Genomic DNA, 18,254 nt, shown 5'->3' on the forward strand with positions numbered 1-18,254 from the left:
CGGCGCCTCCACTCTGCTTGCGATTGCCATCCTCCCCTGCTCCATGTGAATGAAGCTTCCTACATCATGCACACAGAGCAGTAGCGTAGCTACTGGGGCGGCAGACGGAGTCGCCCCGGGCCCATGACCTAGAGGGGCCGACCTGGAGCTACTGCCTCACAGGCCCATGTTAAGATACCAATTTTTGTTTGTTTTTTTAAACCCCATTCCTCTTTGCTCTGCAAAGTAGCAAATCTGGCAAATTTTTGTAAGAGGTAGTGGAGGGGAGGTTTAATACATGAGTGCTGCAGAGGCAGGGAAGCTCTAATCTGCTCCCGGCCCAGACGGAAGAAAATATCTGCAAGTGGTGCAGGACCTGCGAAGATGTCAAACCCATGTGACACATGTGGAAGGAGCCAGAAGATAAAGGAGGCGCTGCAGAAGATGAGGGCACATCACAGGTAATGAGGCAAGAGGAGGACATGAGGGGTGCAGGGTGTGACAGAGTCTGGCAGAGTGTGACAGGGTTGCAGGCTGTAACAGAGGGGTCCTGGCTGTAACAGAGGGGTACAGGCAGTGCCAGAAGGGTGCAGGCTGTGACAGGGGGGTGCAGGCTGTGACAGGGGGTACAGGTTGTGACAGGGGTGCAGGCTGTGACAGAAGGGTGCAGGCTGTGACAGTGGGGTGCAGGCTGTGACAGAGGCATGCAGACTATGTGGGATTGTGGGTGTGTGGGATAGAGGGACGCAGGCTGTGTGGGGTAGAGGGTTGCAGGCTTTGACAAACAGGTGCAGTCTGTGTGGGATAGAGGTGTGCTGACTATAACAGGGGTACACATGGTTATCTGATTAGGGGCCCATTCATAAGTTTTGCCCCCTGAGTTGAACACCTAGCTATGCCTCTGATACATAGTCCTCTATTGTGCTCATGTGCACGCACACTATCTCTACGCTGCAGAGCAAAGTACTGTAATCTGTATGCACATACATTTTTTTACTTTTCCCTGTACCTGCGCATTACAATATTTTGATCTGTTTTTAGCAGAGCAGAGAGAAGTGCGCGTGCGCAGGAGCACAATGGTGGACTTTGTGTGGATCATCTAGGATGCAACATCCACACGAAGCAGGGAAAGAGGACGGCGATTGCAAGCAGAAACAGGCCCTGAATTAAGACACAGATCGGCTTGAGGACTTATGTACAGTACATACACTATTCTAGAATGCTGTATATAAGAGCTCACTGGTGGTGGCCGCAGCTTATTTTGGAAAAATCTGGTGACTGGTAAGAAAGCCCAACTCCATTGCTATTTAAATTTTATTATGTCAAGTACTATCACAACTTCATATTGGAGATATTTGAGCTCAGAAGTAAACATGCCATTGGTAACACCGCCACATTTACACAAGGGTCCAATATAAAGGGGGAGCTGCTGCTACCTTAAACAACAAGAAACTTTCTTTTGTGTATTCAATTTTATGCCAGGTAGTCAGCTCTTTCTTAGCTCAAATGTATGAGTATTTTATTTTCTAGAAACAAAAAGTTGTGGTTTATGATGAGCTGTTGGACAGCAAGGGTCTTATATTCTGTTTTTGTACAGGGGCCCTCTTTTGTCTCTGTTTGTCAATGCTTGGGCTCCTCTGTAGACCACCATTAGAAACGCCTGTATGCATATATTCCATATAATAACACTTTTATACCTATAACATGCTATAGGGGTCATTGGATACTAATGACAAATTTTGAAATAATGAAAACTAGTTATTTACATGGTAATATTTATCATCTGGAAATCTATTGGCACCTTAATTGCTAAGACTGCTCATGCACTATAGATGAGTGGTCCCCAACCTGTGGTTCAGGAGCTACATGTGGGTCGTGAACCCAAGATGTGTGGTATGTGGTTGTCTGTCAGCTTGGTGCATTAGCACCAGGTCTAGGAAGCAGATATGAAGAGACAATCTCCAGATTGGTGACTTTTAGGGTACGCTCATGTACTGCCCTGGGGCTCGGCCGGATCCGTGCTCGTCGGTGGGTGGCTCGAGCTCCTCCCGGACCCGGGGGTCACGTCGCTCTGAAGGGAAGCTGGCGCTACATGTAGGGACTTTGGTGGGGAAGGTTCATGGCCGAGGCCGTGGCGTTTAGGAATGTAAGTTTATGACGCCACCCACGGGTTGTGGTGAATGTGGACACCACCGCTGCCTTTGACTAGGCTCCCGGGGACGGTGTTTTGCAGCCTGGTGTTGACCCCTCCGTGGGCAGCGGGTGATGGTCCCGGGGTCCGGTGGTTGTGAGGTGCGGGCGGGATGGTGTGGTGCGGTGCGCGACCCGAGGGCACTGTTGTACTCACACTATGACAGATACACCGTAGTCTCTGGTAAACCAAAAACGATGGTGGTCGGTGCCCGCAGCTGGCTGCGCTTTGCCCCTTACTTAGGTTGGTGGTTCCTGCCTTTCTCCTGCACTTCTGTGGTAGAACTTGACTGCCTATGCTTCAGCAACAGTAGTCCACTGCCTGGCTTTATGTGTGTTGTGGAACCCGTTTGCCCGCAAGTGCTGGCCCATGGGATCTCTCTGCCTGTGAGGTGGCTTTCTATTCCCCCTCGGTGGGCTGTTGCCGTCTTTCGGGTCTTGGGATGGGAAAGGACCCAAGGTTCAGACCTCAATCAGTGAATTCGACGTGGTCCAGTGGCTTCTGGACCTCGTTCTGGGTCTGAGTACCCTTCCTGGTGCTCCAGTTTCCAGTTGGTTCCCCGGTTCGGTACTGGCATTCCGTTACCCTGTCCCGGTCCCTTACGGGGTCCACCAGCTATCTTCCCGGCTCCTGCAGGCGGCAAACAACCGTCTGCCTCCTGCTCACAGGGTATCTGCGCTCCTACCCAGATCCCTGACAGACGTTGACACACTGCGACTACTCTCCTCTCCTCCCTAACAGATCTCTCCGTGTTTTTCCCGCCTCAGGCTATCCGAACTCCTCGGAGGGCGTGGCCAACCACCTGGCTCCGCCCCGCGTGTGAACGTCAAGACCTGAGAGGGGTGACTCAGGGTCTTTAGGTTGGCTTTTTACACCTTTTTAGGGGGCTGGTGTTTGTGCAGGGGGTCTACCTGTGACTACCTGGCTAGTCCAGAGCATCACAGTCACACAAGCATATGAATTGGCCGACTGCAATGCAAGAAAATCTCGCATTGCACTTGTACCGCCCCCGCGACAGCCGACGGGCTGCTCGGATCCGGATCCGCAGTGGCTCGAGGGGTCTCCGTACCCGAGGCGGGGTCGCGCGGCCAGTAGAAATGAAAAAGGGGGTAGAAAGGGTGGAATGCATAGTGTTCGTGAAGCCACCCACGGGTCGTGGTAAAATGAGATACCACCGCTGCTGCGTATAGGAGAGAGGGAGAGCGCCCGGGAGCAATGGGATGGCAGCTGGTGATGTTAACCCTCCGTGAGCAGGGGAAGGTGTCCGGGGCTCGGTGATGGAAGGCTGGGGACCCGTTGTAAGCAAAGGGGCACAACGTACTCACACAGTTCAGAGATGCTGACACTGACACGGGTAAACTAAAGTCTTGAATGCCCTGCAGCCTTAGTTCAAACACGCTGGGTCCGTGCCCTTTTGGCGTTGTTGGTTGGTCTGAAGCCTTGTCCCTTGGCACTGTGTTTAGTCTTGGTGGATCCCTTTCGCCTAAAACTACTCGGGTCCCGCTCACCTGCGTGGCTAGCAAGGTGAGCCTGCTCTCAGGGTTCACGCTTGGGATTTTCTGAACGGTTTTGGGAAGTCCTATCCCTCTCGTTGCGCTAGTACCCCGATTTTGGAGCGGGTGGAGAGCGGTTCATGAAAATTCCGTCCTCGTCAGGTGAATTACTGGGCTGTATAAAGCTACTTCCCAGCCTAGGGTCCGCGTACCCCGTCGTGCCCTGGCCCCTGCCCGGTTGTAGCACAAGGCCACCGAACTGCCCTCCGTGACAGTACTGTGTCCCCTGTCACTACCCCCTGCGACCGGGGTTCCAGCTCCTTCCAGGCCAGGCCAACGTCTGGCACCTGGGACGGGTACAGGAGCCCAGCTCCGCTGCATGACCTTTTCCTGTCACTGCTCACTGACACTCTCTGACTACTACTGACACTTCTGGCCCTCCTTCTACCATCCCTCCATCTGGGCGGCCCTATTCCCCTCAGGCTGCCCAATGGATGTTTGGTGGGTGTGGTGCAGAGTGTTCCTCAGGATTTGTGTATACCTGTTCTGAGCAACACCAAAGGGACAGGACCTGTAACCAAAGAGGAGCCGGTACCATGCAGAAGGGCAGATTGCACGGCACCCTTGTGACGACCTGATAGGACAGGGCGTCACACACTTTTACCAATGTTAGTCAACAAGGGAGAGCAGATGGTCAACTTTTTCTCATACAGATTCTGGATGAGAGAAAAGTGGCAGCATGCTGCGATTGTCTGCGAGAGCCATGTCACCCGTACCCATATAAGTCTATGGCTGCAGGTGAGACATCGGACTGCACTCAGATGATATCTGAGTGCACTGCGATAATTGCATCAGCTGACAATAGAGGAAATGGGGAGATTAATCCCGCTCTCTCCTCCACAGCTGCAGGATCGGATCACAGTCGCATGACACTCGACTCACGTGTGCCGCCCCCGCGACAGCCGACGGGCTGCTCGGACCCGGATCCACAGTGGCTCAAGGGATCTCCAGATCCAAGGCGGGGTCACGCAGCTACCTCGGAAATAAAAAGTGTGCTTGATTGTTTTGGGTGGTGGTTGGGATAATGTTCGTGACGCCACCCACGGTGTGTGGTAATGTGAGGGACCACCGCTGCCGTTTGGGGGGAGCCCGGGGATGATGGTGTGTGGCAGTTCGAGATTTTAACCCCTCCGTGGGCAGGGGGAGTGGTGTCCCGGGATCCGGTGATGGATGGAGTGGGGAACCCGTCGGGTGAAAAGGGATATCGGGTACTTACACAGTCCAAAGTCACTGACACTGACACCAGGTAAACCAAACTCTTGAGTATCCTGCTCTCTTTGGGCGAGTACGCTGGGTCCGTGCCCTTTAGGGTGTTGAAGGTTGGTCTGAAGCCTTGTCCCTTGGCACTGTGTGTCCTACGTGTGGATCCCTCTCACATGAAGCGATTCGGGTCCCGCTCACCTGGGTGGCTAGCAGGGTGAGCTTGCTCTCAGGGTTCACGCTTGGTATTTTCTGGACGGTTGTGGGAAGTCCTATCCCCCTCATTGCGCTAGTACCCCGATTATGGAGCGGGTGGGGAATGGTTCCTGAAGATTCATTCCCGTCGGGTGAATTACTGGGCTGCGTGAAGCTACTTCCCAGCCTAGGGTCCGTGTACCCCGTTGTGCCCTGGCCCCTGCCCGGTTGTAGCACAAGGCCGCCGAACTGCCCTCTGTGGCAGTACCGTGCCCCCTGTCACTACCCCCTGCGACCGGGGTTCCAGCTCCTTCCAGGCCAGGCCAACGTCTGGCACCTGGGATGGGTACAGGAGCCCAGCTCTGCTGCGTGACCTTTTCCTGTCACTGCTCACTGACACTCTCTGACTACTACTGACACTTTTGTCCCTCCTTCTACCAGGCCTCCATCTGGGCGGCTCTATTCCCCTGAGGCTGCCCAATGGGTGGTTGGTGGGTTTGGTGCAGAGTGTTCCTCAGGATTTATGTACACCTGTTGGTAGCAACACCAAATTGACAGGACCCGTAACCAAGGAGGAGCGGGTACCATGCAGAAGGGCAGATTGCACGGCACCCTTTTGATGACCTGATAGGCCAGGGCGTCACACTGGCAGCACAGCGGGAGCCAAGTTAGCATATCACATCCGATACACTCACATTGGATGCTATATGTTTGTGTGAATCCATCCTTATGAATTGTCCAGCACATAAGAGAAGATTTGGATGGGAATTCATTTGCAGGGGAAGGGAGGTTGGAAAAGGGAGAGAAATAAATATTATAAGCTGAAGATAAGATGATATTGTGAGAGAGGAGTTTGAAGCTGGATGCGAAAGTGTGAAGTGTGTTCTTAATGCTAAATGAGGGTAAAATGGTAAAATGGGATCTCCTGAATGTCATTATACTTGTATGTAAGGGGGGCACAATGTCACATTGTGCTTTCTGTAGGGAAACTTTGGCTGTCATCATATCAGTAATGGTGGCCTCTAAGTGTCACTACTGTGAGTAGGGGGCCTAGATGTGGCTCTCAACTATCTCTCATAGTTGAATGTGGCTTTCTTGGCTGAATACTTACTGTGCCAAGCGTGCATGTGTTCTGCTGGGAGAGAAGAACAAATGACTACTATATACCACTGGTATAAGGTTATCTCACTTAAAGAGTTAGGCGGGCTTTGCACACTACGACATCGCAGGTGCGATGTCGGTGGGGTCAAATTGAAAATGACGTACTTCCGGCATTGCATGCGACATCGTAGTGTGTAAAGGCTCGATGATACGATTAACGAGCGCAAAAGTGTCGTAATTGTATCATCGGTGCAGCGTCGGCGTAATCCATAATTACGCTGACGCGACGGTCCAATGTTGTTCCTCGTTCCTGCAGTAGCACACATTGCTGTGTGTGAAGCCGCAGGAGCGAGGAACATCTCCTACCGGCGTCACTGTGGCTTCCGTAGAATATGCGGAAGGAAGGAGGTGGGGGGGATGTTTACATCCCACTCATCTCCACCCCTCCGCTCCGATTGTCCGCCTGCCGTGGGACGTCGCAGTGACGCCGCACGACCCGCCCCCTTAACAAGGAGGCGGGTCGCCGGCCAGAGCGACGGTCGCAGGGCAGGTGAGTGCATGTGAAGCTGGTGTAGCGATAATTTTCGCTACGCCAGCTATCACAACATATCGTACCTGCGACGGGGGCGGGGACTATCACGTGCGACATCGCAGCATCGGCTTGCGATGTCGCAACGTGCAAAGCCCGCCTAAGTCTATGTTCACACTGGATGTGTTTGCAGACCCACTACATACCTCCCAACCTTCCTGGATACAGCGGGACTGTACCGGATTTGTGTCCCGGTGTCACGGCCATGAGCCATGTGTCCCGTGGCTCCGCCCACCCACTCTCTCCCCGTCTGACTTCCCCCCCCCCTATCCACATGAGCAGAGCCGAGCGCTACTTCACTGCTCTGGCTTTGTGTGCTGCCGCTGTTATGGGTGGGCGGCAGCAGCATTTCCCTGACTGCCGGCGCTTTAAATCCGGCACCTGCAACCCAGTGCACTGCTCACTGCTGGGCTGCTTGTGTTCGGAAGTGCATCTGTGGGCGGAGCTACCGCGCAACATGCTGAGCTCTGTCTGCAGATGAAGAAACTGGAGGAAGAGGAGCTGCAACACCAAGGAACGATGTATATGACCCCCCCACCTACCCAGAGCTGTATGCCCCAGCCCTTTCCTCACCAGAGCTCTATGCCTCCAGCCACCCCCCTCACCAGATCTGTATGCCCTAGCCACCCCCCCACCAGATCTGTATGACCCCCAGCCCCCTCACCAGATCTGTATGTGCCCCAGCCCCCTCACCAGATCTGTATGCCCCAGCCCCCCTTCCCACCAGATCTGTATGCCCCCCAGCCCCACCACCAGATCTGTATGTCCTCAGCCCCCCATCGGAGCTGTATGTGCCCACAGAGCTGTATAAGCCCCAACACCAGAGCTACAGTTAGGTCCAGAAATATTTGGACAGTGACACAATTTTCGCGAGTTGGGCTCTGCATGCCACCACATTGGATTTGAAATGAAATCTCTACAACAGAATTCAAGTGCAGATTGTAACGTTTAATTTGAAGGTTTGAACAAAAATATCTGATAGAAATTGTAGGAATTGTACACATTTCTTTACAAACACTCCACATTTTAGGAGGTCAAAAGTAATTGGACAAATAAACCAAACCCAAACAAAATATTTTTATTTTCAATATTTTGTTGCGAATCCTTTGGAGGCAATCACTGCCTTAAGTCTGGAACCCATGGACATCACCAAACGCTGGGTTTCCTCCTTCTTAATGCTTTGCCAGGCCTTTACAGCCGCAGCCTTCAGGTCTTGCTTGTTTGTGGGTCTTTCCGTCTTAAGTCTGGATTTGAGCAAGTGAAATGCATGCTCAATTGGGTTAAGATCTGGTGATTGACTTGGCCATTGCAGAATGTTCCACTTTTTTGCACTCATGAACTCCTGGGTAGCTTTGGCTGTATGCTTGGGGTCATTGTCCATCTGTACTATGAAGCGCCGTCCGATCAACTTTGCGGCATTTGGCTGAATCTGGGCTGAAAGTATATCCCGGTACACTTCAGAATTCATCCGGCTACTCTTGTCTGCTGTTATGTCATCAATAAACACAAGTGACCCAGTGCCATTGAAAGCCATGCATGCCCATGCCATCACGTTGCCTCCACCATGTTTTACAGAGGATGTGGTGTGCCTTGGATCATGTGCCGTTCCCTTTCTTCTCCAAACTTTTTTCTTCCCATCATTCTGGTACAGGTTGATCTTTGTCTCATCTGTCCATAGAATACTTTTCCAGAACTGAGCTGGCTTCATGAGGTTTTTTTTTAGCAAATTTAACTCTGGCAAGTCTATTTTTGAAATTGATGAATGGTTTGCATCTAGATGTGAACCCTTTGTATTTACTTTCATGGAGTCTTCTTTTTACTGTTGACTTAGAGACAGATACACCTACTTCACTGAGAGTGTTCTGGACTTCAGTTGATGTTGTGAACGGGTTCTTCTTCACCAAAGAAAGTATGCGGCGATCATCCACCACTGTTGTCATCCGTGGACGCCCAGGCCTTTTTGAGTTCCCAAGCTCACCAGTCAATTCCTTTTTTCTCAGAATGTACCCGACTGTTGATTTTGCTACTCCAAGCATGTCTGCTATCTCTCTGATGGATTTTTTCTTTTTTTTCAGCCTCAGGATGTTCTGCTTCACCTCAATTGAGAGTTCCTTAGACCGCATGTTGTCTGGTCACAGCAACAACTTCCAAATGCAAAACCACACACCTGTAATCAACCCCAGACCTTTTAACTACTTCATTGATTACAGGTTAACGAGGGAGACGCCTTCAGAGTTAATTGCAGCCCTTAGAGTGCCTTGTCCAATTACTTTTGGTCCCTTGAAAAAGAGGTGGCTATGCATTACAGAGCTATGATTCCTAAACCCTTTCTCCGATTTGGATGTGAAAACTCTCATATTGCAGCTGGGGTGTGCACTTTCAGCCCATATTATATATATAATTGTATTTCTGAACATGTTTTTGTAAACAGCTAAAAAAACAAAACTTGTGTCACTGTCCAAATATTTCTGGACCTAACTGTATATGCCCCTTAGTAATATCTATGCTACCAGTAATTTGTATGCCCCACAGTAAAGTGTATTTCCCCCAGTAGTGTGTATACCCCTTAGTAGCGTGTATGCCCCTCAGTGAAAAACACAGATGGTCTTCACTGACGTGTTAAACACGCATATGTCACTTCATACTCCGTGATTCACAGCATGGTTGTCCATGTGCAATCCATGATATGTGATCCGTACTCCGTGATTGCACATGGACATATACTCACCTGCCCCCACTCCTGCTTTCCGTGGTGCTGAAGAGTCCCGCGATTCAGCATCCAGCCACCGCTCTCTCTCCTCTGCAGCTACTTCTGGGTTGGCTCTGGTTGCATAAATGAATATGCATGCCATAATAAGCCGAGCAGGAAGAAGCAGAGAGCAGCTGCCGAACTCAGCATCGCTGGAGAAGATGAGTTGAAAAAGCTTTTTATTTTCAATGTCCATGTTTTTCTGCTACGTGTTTCACGGATCACACCATAGTGTGGTCCGTGGGACATCAGTGATGCCAGAATAAAACAGACATGTTTCTGTGCGGCAATCACGGATACGCATGTACGCCGCACGGAGACATGGTCAGTGAAAAATCACTGATGTGAGTGCAGACCCATTGATTATAATGGGTCTGCATAGGTCAGTGATTCTGGTACGTATAAAAACTAGCACATACATACCACAATCACTGACATTTGAAACAGGCCTAATACGTATGTGTCACGCTTCCCGGTCCCCGGGCCCCGCTCTCCGGTCCCCGTGCCCCGCACTCCAGTCCCCGTGGCCCGCTACCCGGTTCCCGCCGGCGTCCCCTGCTCACCAACCCGGTGCCGGTCCCGTCCTCCTCGCCTGCACCCTCCTTGTGTCCAGCTCCCCACTCCCGGCGCTCCTCTGCGACATGGGACTCACAGCCGGGCGCTCCTGCTTCCTCCTCACCGCTTCCTGGACTGGCTTCTGGCACACGGGCCTCGCGCATGCGCATTAGGGCGCGCGCGCGGTCATTGACCCTCTCTTAAAGGGCCAGCACCCAGAAACAGGATATTGCATAGACAGGTAGAGGGTATATTAGGTTCTCTTTCCTGGTGGGCGGGGCTTGTTCTACGTGTTTAGCAAGCTAGTGTTCAGGTCCCCGTATTGCTTTACCCTGTGCCTTGCCCTGTATTTACCCTGTCTGTCTCGCAGAGCCTGTCCTGCCACGCCAGCCGCTCCGAACCAAGTCCATCCCTGGACCCTGATGGTGACTTCGGCGGATGTTCCACCACCTCTGCAGCTCCGCCAGTCTCCAGTCCCTGGCTCCGTTCGGTGACCCGCCCCATCGCTCAGCAGGTTCCGGATTCCGCCTGACCCTACAACCCGGCCTCGGACCCTGAGCCTCGTCACCCGGACTACCGTCCAGAACTCCGTGGGTTCAGCAACATCCACCTTTCCTGCTCCTCTACAGACTGTCTGGCTACCAATAGTGCTTCGGCTGCCGTGCATCAGGACCCTCTGGCGGGGTGACCGGCCTGGCTACCTCCTCAGGGGAAATCGGTGTACGGTCCAGTGCTTCCACCATCCGGACGTAACAGTATGCCCCCTCAAGTACTGTCTATGCCCCAAGACCCTCCTGTGATGTATATACTATAACCCCAGTCCCTCCTGTGCTGTATATACTGTAGCCCCCACCCCCTCCTCTAATGTATATACTATAGCCCCCAGCCTCTCCTGTGATGTATATACTGTAGCCCCAGCCCCTCCTGTGATGTTTATACTGTAGCCCCCAGCCCCTCCTGTGATGAATAAACTGTAGCCCCCAGCCCCTCCTGTGATGTAGCCCCCAGCCCCTCCTGTGATGTATATACTGTAGCCCCCAGCCCCTCCTGTGATATATACTGTATACTGTATATATGCAGTGTATATATATATATATATATATATATATATATATAAAACCCCCATCCTCCCTTGTGATACATACACAGCGGTGTCAGTGTGCACTGTGCGTGGCTAGGTCTGTTAAAGTGATGCCAAGTGATCACATGCCGAGGAGGAGCTGGACAGAGACAAGCGGGGTAGGTGAGTGCGGCTGCTGCCAGCTTCCCCATATTAGTACCTCCAATGTGTGTATATGTATGATGTATATATCTATGTATGTCAGTGTAGATGACTGTGTATAGATTTGTCTGTTTATATGTATTTTAGGGAATTTGTCTTCAAATATGTACCGTATATGTGCGTATGCCTGTACCCACGATCAGGACTCACTGTGTCCTGGAGGTAGCGGGTCCTGACCTGCGGGGCTGCACGTCTCCTCCACAGGAGAATGCAGGAGACCACAGCTGCCTGTGCCCTTGATCAGGACTCGCTGTGTCCTGGAGGCAGCGGGTCCTGACCTGCGGGGCTGCACGTCTCCTCCGCAGGAGAACGCAGGAGACCGCAGCTGCCTGTGCCCACGATCAGGACTCACTGTGTCCTGGAGGCAGCAGGTCCTGACCTGCGGGGCTGCACGTCTCCTCCACAGGAGAACGCAGGAGACCACAGCTGCCTGTGCCCTTGATCAGGACTCACTGTGTCCTGGAGGCAGCGTGTCGTGACCTGCGGGGCTGCATGTCTCCTCCGCAGGAGAACGCAGGAGACCGCAGCTGCCTGCACCCATGATCAGGACTCGCTGTGTCCTGGACACAGCGGGTCCTGACCTTCGGGGCTGCAAGTCTCCTCTGCAGGAGAACTCAGCTGCCTGTGCCCACAATCAGGGTTCAGTGCGCTGCGGTCTCCTGCTGTGTTCTCCCTACGGAGGACGCATGCAACTGCAGCAAACAATTGATATGCTGCAGTCTGGAAAGACGCTCCACAGGTCAGTGTTTGCTGCAGATAAAACAAGCACAATGGGCATGGGATTTCTAGAAATCCCTCCACTGTGCTTGTACTGTACAACGCAGCATTTTGGACACAGCAAAAACACGCTACATCCAAAATGCTGCAAACACTGATCGTGGGCACGCAGCCTTAAACAATGTGATCAGCAGTGCTGAAAAGGATTGGATGTGGGCGTGACAGATTGTAAAATGGGTGTGGTTAGGGGCGTTCCTAAAATTGCCGCGGCGCGCATAGCGCGCCGCAGACTTTGTCCCTCTTTCTCATTTTTAAATGTTGGGAGGTATGCCACTATATACAGTAGGAGTCCACAGACAGCACCCCCTATATACAGTATTAGCACTCACATAGCCTCCTATATACAGTATGAGACACCACATAGCCCCTTATATACAGTATGAGTCCCCACATAGCTACCTATAAACAGAATGAGCCTCATATAGCTCCCTATATACAGTATGAGCCCTCACATAGCCCCCTATATACAAGATGAGCCCCACATTGCTCCCTATATACAGTATGAGCCCTCCCATAGCCTTCTGTATGCAGTAGGAGCCCCACATAGTTCCCTATATACAGGATGAGCCCCCACATAGCTCCCTATATATAATTTGATCCCTCACATAGCTCTTTACATACAGTGTGAGTCCTCAATTAGCCTCCCTATATACAATATGAGCTCTCACATAGCCTCCATATATACAGTATGAGCCCACACATCGTTCCTATATACCATATAAGCCCCCACATAGCGTTATATACAATGTAAGCCTTCACAAAACCCCCTATATACTGCATGAGCCCCACATAGCTCCATAGATACAGAGCTTTCACATTTTACACTATATACAGTGAGAACCTTCACATAATCCCATAATATACAATATGAATCCTTATATAGCCCATCTATATACAGCATGAGCCACTAAAAGCTCCCTATTTACCGTGTGAGCCCCCAAATAACTCTCTACATACAGTGTGAGCTCCCATATAGCTCCCTATATACAGGTTGAACTCCTACATATCTCACGCACTATATATAGGATGAGCCTCACATAGCCCCCCATATACAAGATGAGCCCTCACATAGCCTCCTATATACACTATGAGCCTCACATAGTTTCCTATATACAGTGTGAGCCCCCATATAGCTTCCTGTATACAGTGTGAACCCCCACATAGCTTCTATGTATACAAGTTGAGCCCTCACATAGTTTAATATACACAGTATGAGACCCAAATAGCTCCATATACACAGTATGAGCCCCACATAGCTCCCTATATACAATGTGAACCCTAAAATAGATCTCTATATACAGTTTCAGTCCCCACATAGCTCCCTATATACAGTATGAATTCACAAATAGCTCCCTATATACATGATGAGCCCTCACATAACTACCTATATAAAGGATGAGCCCTCACATGGCCTCCCCATATACAGGCATACATCCAATACTCGTATAAATTAAAATAAAAAAAAAAAAACAAACAAACCCCATTTTGTTCCAGCCCTCTATGTCTCCTCTCTCTGTGGATCTGCAGAAGCCTTCAAAACAAAGCACTTAAAGTGGTTGTGATCGCATACCCCACCAGGTGAGTATATCTGATTTATTTGTTTTCACTGTCTTTTATGTAAGACACTATTGTGCTTTTTGTCTTTCCACTTCATTTCCTAATTTTCATTTTTCGCATTTCCATATTTTTCCATTTCCATTTCATTCATGGGCCATTATTTTTTTGTATGCGGCTGGTTTTGGAAAATAACTAACCTTTCTTTTTATCTAATCAGGAATAATTCCTCCAACTTTTTTGTCAAAATCTCAAATATGAGCTGATTTCAATTTGAAAGCACTTTTTCTATTTCTGTAGTGTGGAAGAAAGTAGAAGAAACGTATGCAAACATGGAAATAATATAGAACTCCATGCAGATGTACAATGCTGCAGGGAAACAAAACCACCCTATTTTATCTAGGCAATTGTTATTGAGGGGTTGTCCACTACTACTGTGTTTTCCCGAAAATAAGACAATGTGTTATATTATTTTTTGGCACGAAAAATGCTCTACGGCTTATTTTCGGAGTAGGACTTATGCTCAGGGAAACACGGTTGGGGGAAAGCTAAACCTCCCAAAAAAGCAAACACCCCTTCACAGGAGAATCACTGTTACCAGACCCCAGATGTCTGCGTCTCTCCCAGGTCCTACTGTGATCTTCGGGGAGTGCTCCTAGTGGGTATGCTCCTCACAGGTCCTTCCCTGTTTCTCACACACTCACACGTGCACTCATATACTGCACAGCATCCCAGGTTCTTCTGCCGGCCAGATACAGTCTGTATCACTGGATGTGGTGAGTGTGTGTCTGCAATCTGATGTATGATTGTGTGTGTGCGATCTGATGTGTTTGTGTGTGTGCGACTGATGTGTGCGTGTGTGGGGTCTGATGTGTGTGGGGTCTGATGTGTGCGTGATCTGATGTGTGTGTGTGTGACCGATAGGTGTGTGTGCGGTCTGATGTGTGTGGGGTCTGATGTGTGCGTGATCTGATGTATGTGTGTGTGCGATCTGATGTGGGTGTGCGATCTGATGTGTGTGGGTTTATATACCATTGCAGGTCCTCCCGGTTGGCGTCTGGTGAGTATGATTGCATTGTCTTCTTTCTTCTTTCTTCTCTCTTTTTGAGGTGGCTGCTTTATATAAGGAAGTGTCCTGCAGTATCTTTAACTTTTTTTAGCTGCATGGACACTTCCTTATTGAACAGCGACTAGGGCTTATTTTCGGGGTTGGGCTTATATTTAGGCCTTACACAGACAGAAAAGGTTGAAAATTCCTGCTAGGGCTTATTTTCAGGGTAGAGCATATTTTCGGGGAAACATGGTACGACAAACCCTTCTCATTCTACGTTTCCCCCAGGTAAAGTAAAAAAGCCTACAATCACCTCCCGTACTGGTGTCGTTCCAGCAGCTGCTCATGGTGCCGGGTCTCACGTGACATTTGACATTGTGATATCATGTGAGCCCTGTATACAATCAACGCCGGCTTCTGTCACTCCATCTTCAGACTAAACAAGTTAATCAACAGGAAGTGAGCCACTGGCCGACACAGACGGAAAAGGGCTCCTGTGCAAGAACAATATACGGGCCCTTTGCAACCCAATAGCTTATCAAAATGCAGAATTTCACTTGCTTTTGGGGTAAAAATAGGCCCTCAACTTGTTTGACCAGGTTGCACCAATGATATGTCCGCCCCTGAATTGAGCGCTGCACTAACTTCCTGTTGATTGCTTGTTTGGTTCGCAGGTAGGGACACAGAAGTCAGTGCTGATTGGACTTGGGGATCACGTGACATCACCACCGCTAAAACGGCGCTGGTATGGGAGGCGAGTATAGGATTTTTTATTTTGCATGGGGGAAACGTGGACTCAGAAGGGGTTGTGCTATTAGTGGACAGCCTCTTTAATGTAAACTTTGCGATACAAAGTATCACTACATATTTACAGTACATTAATTTTAATTTTGGAATGTTGTTTAAAATATTTGTTTCTTAAATGTGTCTAAGTGACCTAAACAGAACACAGTATTAAAAATAACTGCATTGATTTAATTTATAATATTGCTCAAAAATATACAATGCATCTTCACAAAAATTAACCATTTGCATTAAAAACATTAATATATTAAATAACACATGGTAAACACTGTAAGATATGCAGATAATGGGTACAAATATCACAGGTACATTCAATTTATTTTCATTTTTATGATTATTAGCGTAAGCTAAAAATATACAAAAAAAAAAATCACAATCCAGTGACGTCTTCATGTAGAATTTCCAAAGTACGGCTAAGAGATGTAGCAAAAGAGTATTCAGAAACCCATAGAAATATTTGTAACAATACAAATACCATAGTAGCTCATGAGTGTAAAAATTAAGGTGGCATTTATGTCCAAAATTCACCCACTTCAAGAACTTTCTCTAGAACCACATTTCCAGCACTGGTACATCCAAGAGGTAAGAGCAAGCCAAGTAAAACGGTTTGCTGGGTTGATGGTTTCTTCTGTAATTAGTTTGAGCTTATATTCCTAAGCCTTTATTATTTTAGGTTAGTTTAATTTTATTATGTAATCTTGATCTTGAACATTATTCCATTTTGCACATCGGAGAAGAACACGGGTCACTAAGGTTTAAGAGGACAGTTAGAAACAGGGAAAACCCAACAGACCAAGAATAAATGTAAACTTCAACTTCTAGTTATAAAAAAAATCAGTCTTCGTTGATCTAGTAAACCTAGTACAAAATTTTCATTTAAAAGTGGACTTCACAAATACACTGGGCCCAGCTCATCATTGCATTTTTGACAGTTTTTTGGCGAGAATACCTCTCAGTTTGTTAGTTTTCTCGAAAAGATAAATTCATCAAATAATTTACACCCTTTTAAAGTTTTTTTTGTTTAGTTTTAAGATCTTTATGTAAACGTGGCTTTTCTAGATGACTTAAGGTCGCTTTACACGCGGCGATTTATCGTGCGATCGCACCTGCCCCCATCGTTTGTGCGTTACGGGCAATTTGTTGCTCGTGGCGCACAAAGTCGGTAACCCCCATCACACGTACTTACCTCCCGGATGACCTCGCTGTGGGCGGTGAACATCCTCTTCCTGAAGGGGGAGGGACGTTCGGCGTCACAGCGACGTCACACAGCGGCCGGCCAATAGAAGTGGAGGGGCGGAGATGAGCGGGATGTAACATCCCGCCCACCTTCTTCCTTACGCATTGCCAGCGGGACGCAGGTAAGCTGTGTTCGTCGTTCCCGGGGTGTCACACGGAGCGATGTGTGCTGCCTCGGGAACGATGAACAACCGGCGCGCAGAAGGACGCTCGATTTTTTGAAAATGAGCGACGTGTCAACAAGCAACGATAAGGTGAGTATTTTTGCTCATTCACAATTGCTTGTAGCTGTCACATGCTACGATATGTCAAACGATGCCGGATGTGCGTCACTAACGACGTGACCCCGACGACATATCGTTAGATATATCGTAGCGTGTAACGGGCTCTTTAGACTGGTTTATCAAATTAAACTTTTTAAAAATGTTGCTAAATTTGGTAAAAATGTACTTTAAAGGGAATCTGTCAGCGGGTTTTTGCTATGTAAGCTGATCATAGAATTCAGGGATGCCTGTCTTGTCAAGGTCTGATGTGTTGTTTATTTGCTATGTTTATTTAAGCAGCAGAATCCTTATCATTGTTCGGACTACAAAGTAAAGCGCATGATAGTCCGGCACACCTCCTCCTTTGATTGACACCTTACTGTCAATGTACAATCTCTATAGAAAGCCTGATTTAGGCAGGACAGCTCTCTCAGCTCTGCTACATGGCTAAATCTAAAAATTCTGATTGTGTCAGATTAGCTGCATGCAGTAATCTAAGTGATACATCATTGGATTCAGAATTTCCTTGCTGCTCCATCATGCTGCTCTCAGATGATATCGCAAAAACCTGCAGACAGATTCCCTTTAATTTCCATCCAGCAGTGATTTTATGTATGCCATTTTTTTTAGTTCTATTTTGCAAAATGTTAATTTGTACGCTAAAAAAATTGCAAAACGGGAAAAGGGAAAAAAGAACATTTTTTCCAAAAACCTGACGCAAGTGCACCATTTTGAAAAATTTAGTGGACAAAAACAACAACGAATACAGCCAGCCAAGTGATGAATTGGGGTCATTGTGTTTCACACTTTGTATTGATCTCACAGTGTACATGTATATGTACAATTCTGCATCTATAAATATGATATCCCTGTGTGTTGCTTGCATGCTAAAGGTCTGATCAGAGTTTGCCCTAGTGATCTGAATTCTGTTATGTAGATCATTGCAGGAAATACAGTTAGGTCCAGAAATATTTGGACAGTGACACAAGTTTTGTTATTTTAGCTGTTTACAAAAACATTTTCAGAAATACAATTATATATATAATATGGGCTGAAAGTGCACACTCCCAGCTGCAATATGAGAGTTTTCACATCCAAATCGGAGAAAGGGTTTAGGAATCATAGCTCTGTAATGCATAGCCTCCTCTTTTTCAAGGGACCAAAAGTAATTGGAC

The sequence above is a fragment of the Anomaloglossus baeobatrachus genome, chromosome 2 (genome assembly GCF_048569485.1).
Source record: "Anomaloglossus baeobatrachus isolate aAnoBae1 chromosome 2, aAnoBae1.hap1, whole genome shotgun sequence".
In the NCBI taxonomy this organism is placed as follows: Eukaryota; Metazoa; Chordata; class Amphibia; order Anura; family Aromobatidae; genus Anomaloglossus; species Anomaloglossus baeobatrachus.